At 49.5% G+C, this 17943-nt stretch overlaps 1 long non-coding RNA gene across 1 annotated transcript; it reads left to right on the forward strand.

Annotated features, from left to right (window-relative positions):
- Positions 1-2979: 2979 nt before the first annotated feature.
- On the forward strand, positions 2980-3554 carry LOC103649562 (uncharacterized). The gene is made up of 3 exons (XR_563564.3): positions 2980-3058; positions 3169-3292; positions 3412-3554. It is a non-coding gene; the product is annotated as an uncharacterized lncRNA (long non-coding RNA).
- The last annotated feature ends 14389 nt before the right edge of the window (positions 3555-17943 follow it).

A 17943-nucleotide genomic window follows, 5' to 3' on the forward strand; every position in this document is an offset into this window, starting at 1 on the left:
TTCTTTTTACCTTTTGAAAATTCAGGGCGTATTCTAGTCCAAATTTGCTGTGTTGAGGTATGTAAATTTTATCAGTGTTGTGGCAGTTGTTTCAGTTACCCAAGTAGCAGTCGATACGAGGATGAGCTCAGGATCACTAATCAGCGTCGTCCGTAGTTGTGAGTTTCTGTCATAGGAAGTAAACTGTTCTTTCCTTCGATTACAACAGGAGGGTATGGAACCCTTGAAGAGCTGCTGGCGATTGCATGGGCGCAGCTTGGCGTTCACGACACTAGCTCTTCATCGGCTGCAACTCGTTTTTACTGAAGATTCATGTTGTAGTGCGTACCACTGTCACAGAGGTTTTTTACCGCAGGCTAGGCTGTTAAATGTGGACGAGTACTACAACAACAACTCTCTGCTATCCTTCATCGACGAAGCTGTAGAGGAATGGAAGAGTTCACATGGAGATCATCGTCTTGATGGCACCGACGACACTAAAAGAAGTGCTCGACAAGTGGTGATCCTGATTCACATGGCGGAGATGGAGCAGCTGAGCTACTGCAGGAGCTGCGAGGTCCCGGGGCTTGCTCAAAGAAGGGGAAGCCGATCATCCAAGCTCAAGCATGCAGCGAGGAACCATGCTCTGAATCAATGGTGTTGATTAGCTGCAGAGACAACTGTCGCTCAACTTCAAATTGCTTTTAGTTCCTGTCACTTCAGCAGGAACTAATTAATGCGCCTAATGTCTATGGGCGTGTTCGGCTGGCTGCAAGCCGACACTGTTGCAGCTGTTTGGACTGCTGCAGCTGCAATCCATAGAGAGAAAAATACTGTAGAAGCCGCAGCCGCAGCCGGATTGCAGCCGCAGCAAGCCGCAGCGAACAAGCTGTATGTTGGGATGTGTCCACTGATCAATCTAGTATATTGTCTATATATCAGCTGTATTAATTCTACAAAGATGAGTTTTTATGTGTGTTATATAATTCGAGATTATATAATATGAGGTGTTACTGGATTATTACTGATACTAGGTGAGTGCCCGTGCGTTATAACGGGAACAAATAATAACATGATAACTTATATATAAAATGTGTCTTATATTGTTATAAGAAAATATTTCATAATTCATTTGTAATCCTGGTCATACATAAATTTTGTTATTTTAATTTAGCTGTTTCACTACTACATTGCAACCATCAGTATCATACAAACTTTGATATATGCCACAATTTGCATGGTCTCATCATTGAAGAGCACATGCCACACCTACCGGTACAAGTTCCCTCGTACATTGTCAGTCATCAGATACGCACCACCATACACGCTTCCTTAAACAAAAAAGGCAAGTGTATGTGTCTGCAAAGAGAATTAAAGGCAGGCCGGCACAAAAGCTACCCTGACGATGGCAAGTGGCCATTTCTGTCGGTCCTCCTCTGCGTCACCTCTGGCGCTAAGATGACACCACATACCTTGATATAGTAGTCGTCGAACGTGCACGACATGACGAGTACCGATGACTCTTGGCTGGGCTGCCAAACGAATTGCACCCCAGGCTCATCAGCAAGGTAGTACACCTAGTCATTGCACCACCGGATGTGCTACTCCTCTACATACATCTTGTTCGAGGACACTCACACAACGTCAACAACGGTCGTCGTCCCAGCGCACAAGAATTCATGGCCGGCCAGTAGCGACTTACGTGGCAGGTTGAGCTTCAGATGGATGATGAGCTGGACGGCGTGACAGCGCCGTCGTCAGATGTGGTGCCTAGAACAACCCGAGAGTTGCCAGGGGACGACCATGAGGTCCCCCTGTTTGAAGATGGACAGCGTGGTGCAGCCGCTCTGGACCACGTCCAAGCGGCGGCTGCGCCGGAGCTTGCCGAACACAGCGGCGCATGCGGACACGTAGGACTGCTTCCAGAGGTCGAACTGGCAGTCACCAACACTACACCAAAATCATACACTTCTTATGGTTTTTTAACTTCCTACGGCTTTTATAACAAATCGTAGGAAATAAATAACTTCCGAGAGGCAACTGGTACCTCTAGGAAATAAACATAACTTCCTCTCCACACAAAGAATATGTGATAGGACAGTCCAGTGTGATATCCTGGCCCCTGGGATGGGATGTCTTGGCCCAAGGCTTAATAGAATTAATAGTGTAATCATACCAACAAGGTGCATCTTCTTTTTCGGAAGCCTATCTCGAAAGAATCTCCAAGTTAAGCGTGCTTGGCTTGAAGCAATTTGGGATGGGTGATCGACCGGGAAGTTTTCTCGGGTGCGCATGAGTGAGGACAAAGTGCGCACAAAAGACTCGTGTTGGTCTGTGGGGACAATATATGATCCTAGAGAGTTGCTAGGAGTAAATATCGCCGGTCCAGGGATTGGACGGGGTGTTACAAGTGGTATCAGAGCCGACCCTCGCGGTTTCACGGGCGTGTGTGGGCTAGGGGGTTCGGGTATATGGCGCATGGCGCATGTGGGCCCAGAGTGGTCACATGGCATGGCATATGACGACACTAGACATACAGACGTGACCAAGAGGGGAGGTTCCTGGATTGGGGTTGACCGACGAGGACGTCGGTCTTCTAAGGGGGGTGGATTGTGATATCCTGGCCCCTGGGATGGGATGTCTTGGCCTAAGGCTTAATAGAATTAATAGTGTAATCATACCAACAAGGTGCATCTTCTTTTTCGGAAGCCTATCTCGAAAGAATCTCCAAGTTAAGCGTGCTTGGCTTGGAGCAATTTGAGATGGGTGACCGACCGGAAAGTTTTCTCGGGTGCGCGTGAGTGAGGACAAAGTGCGCACAAAAGACTCGTGTTGATCTGTGGGGACAATATATGATCCTAGAGAGCTGCCAGGAGTAAGTACCGCCGGTCCAGAGATTGGACGGGGTGTTACATCCAGGTTCGATTTGGAGCACCAAGTTAATTATATTACCGATTTTGGTTTGATTATGTAAGATTTTGATGTTCGTGCTACAACAGCTCATATTATTAGTTCTACCGCCGTGAAGAAACTATCTAGTGGACTATATTGAGTATCTTGCCTAAGCAAAGTGAGCTATGTAAGTACTTCAAATGGATCTTTGCATTTTTTGTTTATGAACTGCGTATTGCAATATATTCTGGTGAATTGATTCACTGAAATATATTTAATTTAATTCACTTTTTTTAGAAATTGCTGTTTTCACGTGGGAACATGGTTGGTAAAGATCATCATGTGCCTGCAATTTCCAAATCAGAGTTCACTGTTATTTGTGACTTCCCATCAGAAATAACATTGATAGCAAATGAAAATGGTACTTTCTTGTTCTTTTCATTAAAATTCAGTTTAATAATCCTTAAAAGTACAACATGTCCGTGTTGAAAGTTTTTGTACTGTTCCCAGCCTACTAAATGGTTTTCGTTGACTGTACAGAAAACCGACTTGATATATTGGAACCTGCTAGGAAAGCTGACCGTGGTCTAGATAGATTGCAAGCATCACCCATTGTAATCTCCAACGGAAGAAATATACGTCTAGCTGCTGCGAGTATACATGTAAATGGAAGATTTTTTGCAAATTCATCTTTTCTTCGCTTGAATACTTTTTATCAATTTCGCTAAAGTTCTTGTCTCTCTCAGCTTATGTTTATACAGATTGTTTCTTCCTTAAGAGTCACCCCTGAATATGTCTTGTTAGTTTTCCATCCTGAAGCACAGGTGAACTTTTGCTCACTTCTTGTATATCCTGTTCATGGTCTGAAGTAATTTAAGCCCCCTTTGCTATTTATGCTCTTATTTATTTGAGCCACAGGAAAATCTGATTGTAAGTGGTGGAACATGCTCCCGAGATGCTTCTACCAATGACACACATGTGGTGCAAATAGTTACACATCCAGGAAAAGCCTTATGTTCTCAATTGATTCTTGCGGCTAAAGGTTTAGGCGAAGCTATAATCATAATCCAGGATGTTGGCATTTCTCCAAGAGCAACTACTCATTCTTTGATACATCACTTTGGCGCTTATCTTCCTAATTCTCCTGATACTTTTTATACTTGTTACAATTCAATCAAGTGACTTCTGTTGCATACTATGTTTATACTGTTTAAATGGTTGCCAACATCCCTTGAGTCATATCTTTGTATCTGTGCTTTGTCTAGCATTAATCTTGGGATAATGATAACTTTTGAATTTTGATATATATCTGCCATCCCTAATTTATAGTCAACTTCTATCAGACTATCCCTCACAATAAAGATGTGCTAATCTTCCTTTTGAGTAATAATAAGGGTTTCATTCCATGGCTAAATATACCCTTTTTCTGTTTTTTTGTGTGTGTGTGTGTTCAGATTACTGAATTGGAACGGAAAAAAAATCCATAAAGTGCTGAATACTTAGTGGATCGAGCGCGCGCGAGGGTTGTCGTAAAATGTCCACCGTTATTAAGAGGGCTAATGAATTCCCAATCGATTGTAGCTACATGCATGAAGGAGTGCTGTCGGCGTTCCGAGACCGGGGGGTCCCTGAGCCGACGAGTGAATGTCGCCGCGTGCCCCAGCCCAGATGGGTCGAGCGCGAGGGCGAGCGCGAAGGGGGGAGAGCGAGGCGGCCGGAGACCGGCGTGAGAGAGGTGGGAATCCCGCAGCCTTCGTGTTCGTCCCGCGCCCAGGTCGGGTGCGCTTGCAGTAGGGGGTTACAAGCGTCCACGCGGGAGAGGGAGCGAGCGGCCTCCAGCGAGCGCCTGTTCTCGTCCTCGTCCCCGCGCGGCCAACCCTCTCTAAGAGGGCCCTGGTCCTTCCTTTTATAGGCGTAAGGAGAGGACCAGGTGTACAATGGGGGGTGTAGCAGAGTGCTACGTGTCTAGCGGAGGAGAGCTAGCGCCCTAAGTACATGCCGTTGTGGCAGCCGGAGAGATTTTGGCACCCAGCTGGTGTGATGTCGTGGCCGTCGGAGGAGCGATGGAGCCTAGCGGAGGGACAGCTGTCGGAGCGGTTGAGTCCTTGTTGACGTCCTCTTGCTTCCGTAAGGGGGCTGAGAGCCGCCGTCGTCACAGAGTATGCAGGGCGCCATCATTGCCTATCTGGCGGGGCGAGCTAGATGGGACGCCGGTCTTGTTCCCTGCGTCCCGAGTCAGCTCGGGGTAGGGTGATGATGGCGCCTCCTGTTGACGTGGCTGGTATACGCCCTAGGTTGGGCGATGTGGAAGCTCCTCCGAAGCCGAGGTCGAGTCTGTCTTCCGTGGCCGAGGTTGGGTCCGAGCCCCAGGTTCGGGTGAGGAGGAGATCGCCGGCTGGTGCCGGGGCGGAGTCCGAGCCCTGGGGTCAGGCGAAGCGGAGTTCGTCGTCTTCTGGGGCCGAGCCCAAGTCCGAGCCCTGGGTCGGGCGAGGTGGAGATCGTCGTCTTCTGGGACTTAGCCCGAGTCCGAGCCCTGGGTCGGGCGGAGTTCGCCGTCTTCCGGGACTTAGCCCGAGTCTGAGCCCTGGGTCGGGCGGAGTTCGCCGTCTTCCGGGACTTAGCCCGAGTCCGAGCCCTGGGTCGGGCGAAGCGGAGCTTCCTATGGTGCCTTCGGCAGGGCCTGACTGCCTGTCAGTCTTACTCTGTCAAGTGGCACCGCAGTCGGAGTGGCACAGGCGGCGCTGTCCTTCTGTCAGGCCGGTCAGTGGAGCGGCAAAGTGACGGCGGTCACTTTGGCTCTACCAGCTGGGGGGCGTGCGTCAGGATAAAGGTGTCAGGCCACCTTTGCATTAAATGCTCCTGCGATTTGGTCGGTCGGTGCGGCGATTTGGTCAGGGTTGCTTCTTGGCGAAGGCAGGGCCTCGGGCGAGCCGGAAACATGTTCGCCGCTGAAGGGGGCCTCGGGCGAGACGGAAATCCTCCGGGGTCGGCTGCCCTTGTCCGAGGCTAGGCTCGGGTGAGGCGTGATCGAGTCCCTTGACTGGACTGACTTAATCGCACCCATCAGGCCTTTGCAGCTTTGTGCTGGTGGGGGTTACCAGCTGAGAATTAGGAGCCTTAAGGGTACCCCTACTTATGGTCCCCGACAGTAGCCCCCGAGCCTCGAAGGGAGTGTTTGCACTCGCTTGGAGGCTTTCATCGCACTTTTTTGCAAGGGGACCAGCCTTTCTCGGTTATGCTTTGTTCCAGTGGGTGCGCGCGAGCGCACCCGCCGGGTGTAGCCCCCGAGGCCTCGGAGGAGTGGTTTCACTCCTTCGAGGTCTTAATGCCTCACGTAGTGCTTCGGCTGGTCTGGTCGTTCCCTCATGCGAGCTGGTCGTAGCCCAGGTGCACGGTCGGGTCCAAGTTCTCGGGCTGGTATGTTGACGCTGTCAACGGTTCGGCCGGAGCCGGGTTTGCGAGAGCAGCCCCCGAGCCTCTGCACAGAGCGAGAGGGCGGTCAGGGGTAGACTCGGCTTTTTTACATACGCCCCTGCGTCGCCTTTCCGCAAGGAGGAGGGGGGAAAACGCCATGTTGCCCTCGATGGGCGCCGAACATGGTGTCTCCGATGAGCTACAAGCGGGTAATCCGAGTGGACGTCCGTGCCCCGTTCGTTAGGGGTCGGCTAGGGGCCCAGAGGCACGCCCAAAAGTACCTGCGGGTGATCTGCCGGACCCGGTCCCCTGGCGACGGGGTCCGAGGGCTCGATGCCTCCCTCTGATGGGATTCCGTTACAAGATCGCTCCCGCTGGTCTCGGAAATGTCCTAGGGTACCTCGGGAGCGCAGCCCGAGCCTTGGTTATGTATCGAACGTACCCATGGTCATCCCTCGCTCGGCGTCTGAGGCAGCTGTGAACCCTTCGGGGGCCAGCCTTCGAACCCCTGATCAGTAATGGGCGCGGAGCCCGAGTAGCCTGAGTCGGTCGTGGAACCCTTTCGAGGGGCCGGCCTTCGAACCCCTGACCAGTAGTGGGTGTAGGGCCCACGCGATCTGAGGCGGCTGTCGAACCCTTCCGGGGGGCCAGCCTTCGAACCTCTGATCAGTAGGGGGGCTCGGAGCCTAGTTCCTTCTCGGGGAAGGATCCTTTTCGGGGTATCCCCCTTTCCCGGTCCCTGTTGCAAGAGAGAGAAAGAGGAAAAACGGAAAAGGATACGAAATCGAACGGTGCGGCGTACCTTTTTTGACACGGTCATTACGGCGAAGGCGAAGCGTCGCTCGCCTCTCCTGCTAGAGGCGCCGCGTGTCCCGCCGCGGAGTTGATGCGACAGGGTGAGTAGTTCGCAGGGTAGCCGTTGCGCGTGCGTGAGCCGTTCGAGGAACGGGTCACGGGCGCGTTGTCTTCACGCCGTGAGAGAGGGTTCTCTCGCTGCCCCCGGACAGGACGTAAGCTTGGCTGACGACGTGACCGCTGCACCTGCCCGCCTGCCACCGCCATTACTGCCGGCCCGTCTTCGGCCGTATTGACCGTCGCGCCAGGCTGGAGCCGCTGGGTCGTGCGCTGGGTGGCCTCGAATCGCGGTATTGGTTCCGCAGTCGAGGAGGCGCGGTGGTGGCGCAGGTGGCGATGCAGTTACTCACACGTAGCAACCGGCGCACCGGTTGCATGACGCGTGGGCCTGGGCCTCCATGCTGGGCGTGTTGGGAGTCGGAGAAGTGCGCCCACTTGGCGCGGTTGCATGCCGCCTGCACGGCTGCCCGCCCTTTCGCCCGTTGGTCTGGGCAAAAGTGGAGAGTCGCTTGTAACCGCTGGGCGGTTGTACGCACCGCGCACGGCGGTTTGACCTCTTCTGCTCTGAGCCGGCTTGCACGACGCGTGGGACCCAGCCCCCGCGCCGTAGGGGAGGACCTTGGAGTGTGTTGGAGAAGACTCAACCCGTGATGGCTGGGGACGCAAGTAGGGAGAACCGCCTTTAAAAGGAGGGTGACCCCCTTGGAAGGCGACCATGTCTTCGCGCTCCCTTATGCATCGTGTCTTTCCACCTTCCAAGCCCCCGGATGGGGGAGATCCACCGTCTTTCCGCCTCGTCGTTGGGGGAACGCAACTCCGTGGGAGTTGGCACCTTTCAGCCATCATTCGGCTTCAAGGATTTTCATCATGCAGCCCGGTCGCACCCCTCCACCGGCGGTCACCCAAGATGGTGACCTCCAGTTCGATGGTGGGGGAAAGCGAGCCGGGTTGCGGCCTCTGCCCCTCCCTCAGCCCTAATGATAGTCGCCTAGAGGGGGGGGGTGAATAGGGCGAAACTGAAATTTACAAATATAAACACAACTACAAGCCGGGGTTAGCGTTAGTAATAATAAATGAGTCCGCAAGAGAGGGCGCAAAACAAATCGCAAGCAAATAAGGAGAGTGACACGCGGATTTGTTTTACCGAGGTTCGGTTCTTGCAAACCTACTCCCCGTTGAGGAGGCCACAAAGGCCGGGTCTCTTTCAACCCTTCCCTCTCTCAAACGGTCCCTCGGACCGAGTGAGCTTTCCTTCTTCTCAATCAACCGGGAACAAAACTTCCCCGCAAGGGCCACCACACAATCGGTGCCTCTTGCCTCGGTTACAATTGAGTGTTGATCACAAGAGCACAAGAGAAAGAAAGAATGCGATCCAAGCGCAAGAGCTCAAAAGAACACGGCAAATCACTCTCTCTAGTCACTAGGGTTTTGTGTGGAATTGGAGAGGATTTGATCTCTTTGAATGTGTCTAGAATTGAATGCCTAGCTCTTGTAAGTGGTTGAGAAGTGGGAAAACTTGGATACAATGAATGGTGGGGTGGTTGGGGTATTTATAGCCCCAACCACCAAATGTGGCCGTTGCTGGGAGCTCTCTGTTCGATGGCGCACCGGACAGTCCGGTGCACACCGGACAGTCCGGTGCCCCCTGCCACGTCATCGTTGCCGTTGGAATCTGACCGTTGGAGCTCTGACATGTGGCCCCGCCTGGATGTCCGGTGTACACCGGACATGAACTGTTCATTGTCCGGTGCATCGGTATGGGCGCGCCTGCCGACTGCGCGCGCAGAGCGCGCATTAAATGCGCTTGCAGGTGACCGTTGGCGCGGAAGTAGCCGTTGCTCCGTGGTTCACCGGACAGTCCGGTGCACACCGGACAGTCCGGTGAATTTTAGCGGAGCGGCTGCCGCGCGAACCCGAGGCTGGCGAGTTCCGGAGGCCGCGGTTCGTTGGCGCACCGGACATGTCCGGTGCACACCGGACAGTCCGGTGAATTATAGCGCGCCGGCCTCCGCGAATTCCCGAGGGCGAAGGGTTGAAGTCGAAGTCCTCTGGAGAAGGGTAGAAAACGAAGTCTACGGGCGCACCGGACACTGTCCGGTGCACACCGGACAGTCCGGTGCCTCCAGCCAGAGGTGCCCTCGGTTGCCTTATTGCTCCTTTGTTGAATCCAACACTTGGTCTTTTTATTGGCTAGATGTGAACCTTTTGCACCTGTATAACTTATACACTAGAGCAAACTAGTCAGTCCAATATTTGTGTTGGGCAATTCAACCACCAAAATTATTTAGGAACTGGGTGTAAGCCTAATTCCCTTTCAATCTCCCCCTTTTTGGTGATTGATGCCAACACAAACCAAAGCAAATATAGAAGTGCATAATTGAACTAGTTTACATAATGTAAGTGCAAAGGTTACTTGGAATTGAGCCAATATAACTACTTACAAGATATGCAAGGAATGTTTCTTTCTTATATAACATTTTGGACCACGTTTGCACCACATGTTTTGTTTTTGCAAATTCTTTTTGTAAATCCATTTCAAAGATCTTTTGCAAATAGTCAAAGGTACATGAATAAGAGTTTGCAAAGCATTTTCAAGATTTGAAATTGTCTCCCCCTATTTCAAATGCTTTTCCTTTGACTAAACAAAACTCCCCCTAAAAGAGATTCACCTCTTAGTGTTCAAGAGGGTTTTGATATACCATTTTTGAAATACTACTTTCTCCCCCTTTTGAACACAATAGGATACCAAATGATAAAGACTTTTTGGAAAGCACTAAGTTTTTGAATTTGGTGGTGGTGGTGCGGTCCTTTTGCTTTGGGCTCATTTCTCCCCCTTTTTGGCATGAATCGCCAAAAACGGAATCATTAGAGCCCTCGAAGTGCAATCTTCCCCTTTGGTCATAAATAAGTGAGTTAAGATTATACCAAAGACGAAGTCCTTTTGCGTTTGAGCTTTTACTCTCTCCCCCAAGGATGAAGTTCTTTTCCTTGATGCTCATTTCTCCCCCAAAGAAGAGAGAGTTGCACGGAGTGGTGGCGAAGCATGAGTTACGGAGTGGAAGCCTTTGTCTTCGCCGAAGACTCCAATTCCCTTTCAATATACTTATGACTTGGTTTGAAATAGTCTTGAAAACACATTAGTCATAGCATATAAAAGAGATAGGATCAAAGGTATTCAAAAGAGCTATGTGTGCAAGCTTAGCAAAAGAAATTTCTAGAATCAAGAATATTGAGCTCATGCCTAAGTCTGGTAAAAGATTGTTCATCAAGTGGCTTGGTAAAGATATCGGCTAATTGATCTTTAGTATTAATGTAAGAAATCTCGATATCCCCCTTTTGTTGGTGATCCCTAAGAAAATGATACCGAATGGCTATGTGCTTAGTGCGGCTATGCTCGACGGGATTGTCGGCCATTTTGATTGCACTCTCATTATCACATAGCAAAGGGACTTTGGTTAATTTGTAACCGTAGTCCCGCAGGGTTTGCCTCATCCAAAGCAATTGCGCGCAACAGTGACCTGCGGCAATATACTCAGCTTCGGCGGTGGAAAGAGCGACCGAATTTTGCTTCTTTGAGGCCCAAGACACCAAGGATCTTCCCAAGAACTGGCAAGTCCCCGATGTGCTCTTCCTATTGATTTTGCACCCCGCCCAATCGGCATCAGAATAACCAATCAAATCAAAAGTGGATCCCCGAGGGTACCAAAGCCCAAACTTAGGAGTATAAGCCAAATATCTCAAGATTCGTTTTACGGCCGTAAGGTGTGATTCCTTAGGGTCGGCTTGAAATCTTGCACACATGCAAACGGAAAGCATAATGTCCGGTCGAGATGCACATAAATAAAGCAATGAACCAATCATCGACCGGTATACCTTTTGATCCACGGACTTACCTCCCGTGTCGAGGTCGAGATGCCCATTTGTTCCCATGGGTGTCTTGATGGGCTTGGCATCCTTCATCCCAAACTTAGCAAGAATGTCTTGAGTGTACTTCGTTTGGCTAATGAAGGTGCCCTCTTGGAGTTGCTTGACTTGGAATCCTAGAAAATATTTCAACTCCCCCATCATCGACATCTCGAATTTCTGTGTCATGATCCTACTAAACTCTTCACATGTAGACTCGTTAGTAGACCCAAATATAATATCATCAACATAAATTTGGCATACAAACAAGTCATTTTCAAGAGTTTTAGTAAAGAGTGTAGGATCGGCCTTGCCAACTTTGAAGCCATTAGCAATAAGGAAATCTCTTAGGCATTCATACCATGCTCTTGGGGCTTGCTTGAGCCCATAAAGCGCCTTAGAGAGCCTGTAGACATGGTTAGGGTACTCACTGTCTTCAAAGCCAGGAGGTTGCTCAACATAGACCTCTTCCTTGATCGGTCCATTGAGGAAGGCACTTTTCACGTCCATTTGATAGAGCTTAAAGCCATGGTAAGTAGCATAGGCCAATAATATGCGAATTGACTCAAGCCTAGCTACGGGTGCATAGGTTTCACCAAAATCCAAACCTTCGACTTGTGAATACCCTTTGGCCACGAGTCGAGCTTTGTTCCTTGTCACCACACCATGCTCATCTTGCTTGTTGCGGAAGACCCATTTGGTTCCTACAACATTTTGGTTAGGACGTGGAACTAAATGCCAGACCTCATTCCTCGTGAAATTGTTGAGCTCCTCTTGCATCGCCACCACCCAATCCGAATCTTGGAGAGCTTCCTCTACCCTGTGTGGCTCAATAGAGGAAACAAAAGAGTAATGTTCACAAAAGTGAGCAACCCGAGATCGAGTAGTTACCCCCTTATGAATGTCGCCGAGGATGGTGTCGACGGGGTGATCTCGTTGGATTGCTTGGTGGACTCTTGGGTGTGGCGGTCTTGGTTCTTCCTCATCCTCTTGATCATTTGTATCTCCCCCTTGATCATTGCTATCATCTTGAGGTGGCTCGTCTTCTTGATTTTGCTCTTCATCATTTTGAGCCTCATCCTCATTTTGAGTTGGTGGAGATGCTTGCATGGAGGAGGATGGTTGATCTTGTGTACTTGGAGGCTCTTCGGATTCCTTAGGACACACATCCCCGACGGACATGTTCCTTAGCGCGATGCATGGAGCCTGTTCTTCACCTATCTCATCAAGATCAACTTGCTCTACTTGAGAGCCATTAGTTTCATCAAACACAACGTCACAAGAGACTTCAACTAGTCCAGTGGACTTGTTAAAGACCCTATATGCCCTTGTGTTTGAGTCATAACCAAGTAAAAAGCCTTCTACAGTTTTAGGAGCAAATTTAGATTTTCTACCTCTTTTAATAAGAATGAAGCATTTGCTACCAAAAACTCTAAAATATGAAATGTTGGGCTTTTTACCGGTTAGGAGTTCATATGATGTCTTCTTGAGGATTCGGTGAAGATATAACCGGTTGATGGCGTAGCAGGCGGTGTTGACGGCTTCGGCCCAAAACCGGTCCGGTGTCTTGTACTCATCAAGCATGGTTCTTGCCATGTCCAATAGAGTTCGATTCTTCCTCTCTACTACACCATTTTGTTGGGGCGTGTAGGGAGAGGAGAACTCATGCTTGATGCCCTCCTCCTCAAGGAAGCTTTCAATTTGAGAGTTCTTGAACTCCGTCCCGTTGTCGCTTCTTATTTTCTTGATCCTTAAGCCGAACTCATTTTGAGCTCGTCTCAAGAATCCCTTTAAGGTCTCTTGGGTTTGAGATTTTTCCTGTAAAAAGAATACCCAAGTGAAGCGAGAATAATCATCCACAATAACTAGACAGTACTTACTCCCGCCGATGCTTATGTAAGCGATCGGGCCGAATAGATCCATGTGTAGGAGCTCCAGTGGCCTGTCAGTCGTCATTATGTTCTTGTGTGGATGCTGAGTGCCAACTTGCTTCCCTGCTTGGCATGCGCTACAAATCCTGTCTTTCTCAAAATGAACATTGGTTAGTCCTAAAATGTGCTCTCCCTTTAGAAGCTTATGAAGATTCTTCATCCCAACATGGGCTAGTCGGCGATGCCATAGCCAACCCATATTAGTCTTAGCAACTAAGCAAGTGTCGAGTTCAGCTCTATTAAAATCTACCAAGTATAGCTGACCCTCTAACACTCCCTTAAATGCTATTGAATCATCACTTCTTCTAAAGACAGTGACACCTACATCAGTGAATAGACAGTTGTAGCCCATTTGACATAATTGGGATACGGAAAGCAAATTGTAATCTAAAGAATCTACAAGAAAAACATTGGAAATAGAATGGTCAGGAGATATAGCAATTTTACCAAGTCCTTTGACCAAACCTTGATTTCCATCCCCGAATGTGATAGCTCGTTGGGGATCTTGGTTTTTCTCATATGAGGAGAACATCCTTTTCTCCCCGGTCATGTGGTTTGTGCACCCGCTGTCGAGTATCCAACCTGAGCCCCCGGATGCATAAACCTACAAAACAAATTTAGTTCTTGACTTTAGGTACCCAAACTGTTTTGGGTCCTTTGGCATTAGATACAAGAACTTTGGGTACCCAAACACAAGTCTTGGAATCCTTGTGTTTGCCCCCAACAAATTTGGCAACTACTTTGCCGGATTTGCTAGTAAGCACATAAGATGCATCAAAAGTTTTAAATGAAATGGCATGATCATTTGATGCATTAGGAATTTTCTTCTTAGGCAACTTGGCACGGGTTGGTTGCCTAGAACTAGATGTCTCACCCTTATACATGAAAGCATGGTTAGGGCCAGAGTGAGACTTCCTAGAATAAATCTTCCTAATTTTGCTCTCAGGATAGCCTGCAGGGTATAAAATGTGACCCTCGTTATCCTGAGGCATGGGAGCTTTGCCCTTAACAAAGTTAGACAAGTTCTTAGGAGGGGCATTAAGTTTGACATTGTCTCCCCTTTGGAAGCCAATGCCATCCTTGATGCCAGGGCGTCTCCCATTATAAAGCATGCTACGAGCAAATTTAAATTTCTCATTTTCTAAGTTGTGCTCGGCAATTTTAGCATCTAGTTTAGCTATATGATCATTTTGTTTTTTAATTAAGGCTAGGTGATCATGGATAGCCTCAATATTAATATCTCTACATCTAGTGCAAATAGAAACATGCTCAACATTAGATGTAGAGGGTTTGCAAGATTTAAGTTCTACAACCTTAGCATGCAACATTTCATTCTTAGTTCTAAGGTCGGAGATAGTAGCATTGCAAACATCAAAATTTTTAGCCTTAGCAATTAAATTTTCATTCTCTAATCTAAGGCTAGCAAGAGATGCATTCAATTCATCAATCTTAGCAAGCAAGTCAACGTTATCATTTCTAAGATTGGGAATTGAAACATTACAAACATGTGAATCAACCTTAGCATTTAAAATAGCATTTTCATTTCTAAGGTTGTCAATCATCTCACGGCAAGTGCTTAGCTCACTAGACAATTTTTCACATTTTTCAACTTGTAGAGCGTAAGCATTTTTAACCTTAACATGTTTCTTATTCTCCTTGATTAGGAAGTCCTCTTGGGAGTCCAAGAGATCATCCTTTTCATGGATGGCACTAATTAGTTCATTTAATTTTTCCTTTTGTTCCATGTTAAGGTTAGCAAAAAGAATGCGCAAGTTATCCTCCTCATTTTTATCATCATCCTCATCACTAGATGTTTCATATTTAGTGGAGGACCTTGATTTTACCTTCTTTTTGCCGTCCTTGGCCATGAGACACTTGTGGCCGACGTTGGGGAAGAGAAGGCCTTTGGTGACGGCGATGTTGGCGGCGTCCTCGTCGTCGGAGGAGTCGCTTGAGCTTTCGTCGGAGTCCCACTCCCGACAAACATGGGCATCGCCGCCCTTCTTCTTGTAATACTTCTTCTTCTCCTTTCTTCTTCCCTTCTTGTCGTCGCCCCTGTCACTGTCACTAGACATAGGACATTTTGCAATAAAGTGACCGGGCTTACCACACTTGTAGCAAACCTTCTTGGAACGAGGTTTGTAGTCCTTCCCCTTCCGTTGCTTGAGGATTTGCCTAAAGCTTTTGATGATTAGGGCCATCTCCTCATTGTCGAGCTTGGAGGCGTCAATTGGTTGTCTACTTGGTGTAGACTCCTCCTTCTTCTCCTCCGTTGCCTTAAAGGCCACTGGTTGCGCCTCGGATGTGGAGGGCTCGTCAAGCTCGTTGATCTTCTTGGAGCCCTTAATCATGCATTCAAAACTAACAAAATTCCCGATGACTTCCTCGGGGGTCATTAGTGGATATCTTGGATTACCACGAATTAATTGAACTTGTGTGGGGTTAAGGAAAATAAGAGCTCTTAGAATAACCTTAACCACTTCGTGGTCATCCCACTTTGTACTCCCGAGGTTGCGCACTTGGTTCACCAAGGTCTTGAGCCGGTTGTACATGTCTTGTGGCTCCTCCCCTTGGCGAAGACGGAAGCGACCGAGCTCCCCCTCGATCGTTTCCCGCTTGGTGATCTTGGTGAGTTCATCACCTTCGTGCGCCGTCTTGAGAAGATCCCAAATCTCTTTGGCGTTCTTCAACCCTTGTACTTTGTTGTATTCCTCCTTGCTTAGGGAGGCAAGGAGGATGGTTGCGGCTTGGGAGTTGAAGTGCTCGATTTGGGCCACTTCGTCTGTGTCATAGTCCTCATCCCCTATAGATGGTACCTGTACACCATACTCAACAACATCCCATATACTCTTGTGGAGAGAGGTTAGATGAAATCGCATTAAATTACTCCACATAGCATAATCTTCACCATTAAAAGTTGGTGGTTTACCTAATGGGACGGAAAGTAGAGGTGTATGTTTAGGAACACGAGGATAGCGTAGGGGAATCTTACTATACTTCTTACGCTCTTGGCGTTTAGAAGTGACGGACGCCGCGTCGGAGCCGGAGGTAGATGTCGATGAAGTGTCGGTCTCGTAGTAGACCACCTTCCTCATCCTCTTGTGCTTGTCCCCACTCCGATGCGGCTTGTGAGAAGAAGATTTTTCCTTCTTCTCCTTGTGGTGAGAAGAGGAAGATCTTTTCTCCTTCCGCTTGGAGGAGTTCTTCTTCTTCTCCCTTTTCTTGGTGCGGGACTCTTCCGATGAGGTGCTCCCTTGGCTTGTAGTGGGCTTGTCGCCGGTCTCCATCTCCTTCTTGGCGTGATCTCCCGACATCACTTCGAGCGGTTAGGCTCTAATGAAGCACCGGGCTCTGATACCAATTGATAGTCGCCTAGAGGGGGGGGGGGTGAATAGGGCGAAACTGAAATTTACAAATATAAACACAACTACAAGCCGGGGTTAGCGTTAGTAATAATAAATGAGTCCGCAAGAGAGGGCGCAAAACAAATCGCAAGCAAATAAGGAGAGTGACACGCGGATTTGTTTTACCGAGGTTCGGTTCTTGCAAACCTACTCCCCGTTGAGGAGGCCACAAAGGCCGGGTCTCTTTCAACCCTTCCCTCTCTCAAACGGTCCCTCGGACCGAGTGAGCTTTCCTTCTTCTCAATCAACCGGGAACAAAACTTCCCCGCAAGGGCCACCACACAATCGGTGCCTCTTGCCTCGGTTACAATTGAGTGTTGATCACAAGAGCACAAGAGAAAGAAAGAATGCGATCCAAGCGCAAGAGCTCAAAAGAACACGGCAAATCACTCTCTCTAGTCACTAGGGTTTTGTGTGGAATTGGAGAGGATTTGATCTCTTTGAATGTGTCTAGAATTGAATGCCTAGCTCTTGTAAGTGGTTGAGAAGTGGGAAAACTTGGATACAATGAATGGTGGGGTGGTTGGGGTATTTATAGCCCCAACCACCAAATGTGGCCGTTGCTGGGAGCTCTCTGTTCGATGGCGCACCGGACAGTCCGGTGCACACCGGACAGTCCGGTGCCCCCTGCCACGTCATCGTTGCCGTTGGAATCTGACCGTTGGAGCTCTGACATGTGGCCCCGCCTGGATGTCCGGTGTACACCGGACATGAACTGTTCATTGTCCGGTGCATCGGTATGGGCGCGCCTGCCGACTGCGCGCGCAGAGCGCGCATTAAATGCGCTTGCAGGTGACCGTTGGCGCGGAAGTAGCCGTTGCTCCGTGGTTCACCGGACAGTCCGGTGCACACCGGACAGTCCGGTGAATTTTAGCGGAGCGGCTGCCGCGCGAACCCGAGGCTGGCGAGTTCCGGAGGCCGCGGTTCGTTGGCGCACCGGACATGTCCGGTGCACACCGGACAGTCCGGTGAATTATAGCGCGCCGGCCTCCGCGAATTCCCGAGGGCGAAGGGTTGAAGTCGAAGTCCTCTGGAGAAGGGTAGAAAACGAAGTCTACGGGCGCACCGGACACTGTCCGGTGCACACCGGACAGTCCGGTGCCTCCAGCCAGAGGTGCCCTCGGTTGCCTTATTGCTCCTTTGTTGAATCCAACACTTGGTCTTTTTATTGGCTAGATGTGAACCTTTTGCACCTGTATAACTTATACACTAGAGCAAACTAGTCAGTCCAATATTTGTGTTGGGCAATTCAACCACCAAAATTATTTAGGAACTGGGTGTAAGCCTAATTCCCTTTCACCTAAGGATTTTCATCACTAGTGCTGGGGAGGGGAGTGTGCCGAGTTGGGGTTGGCCCCTGCGTGGGTGGTGGCCCGCTCCTTCCCTCAGTGATCGGGGGAAGGGCGGGAGTCGTCCGTGGCGCTGACAGCTGCACCGTGCCCGGCTCTCTGAGCCGAGCGGCTTCGGAGCCGCTCCCGCTGCCGCCTCCTGCCACGACAGCTAGAAGAGGTTCCGCCTCCGACGAGTTTGCCGGCGCCACCCGCGGACCGACCTCCAACTCTACG

Source organism: Zea mays, chromosome 3 (assembly GCF_902167145.1).
Source record: "Zea mays cultivar B73 chromosome 3, Zm-B73-REFERENCE-NAM-5.0, whole genome shotgun sequence".
Lineage (NCBI taxonomy): Eukaryota > Viridiplantae > Streptophyta > Magnoliopsida > Poales > Poaceae > Zea > Zea mays.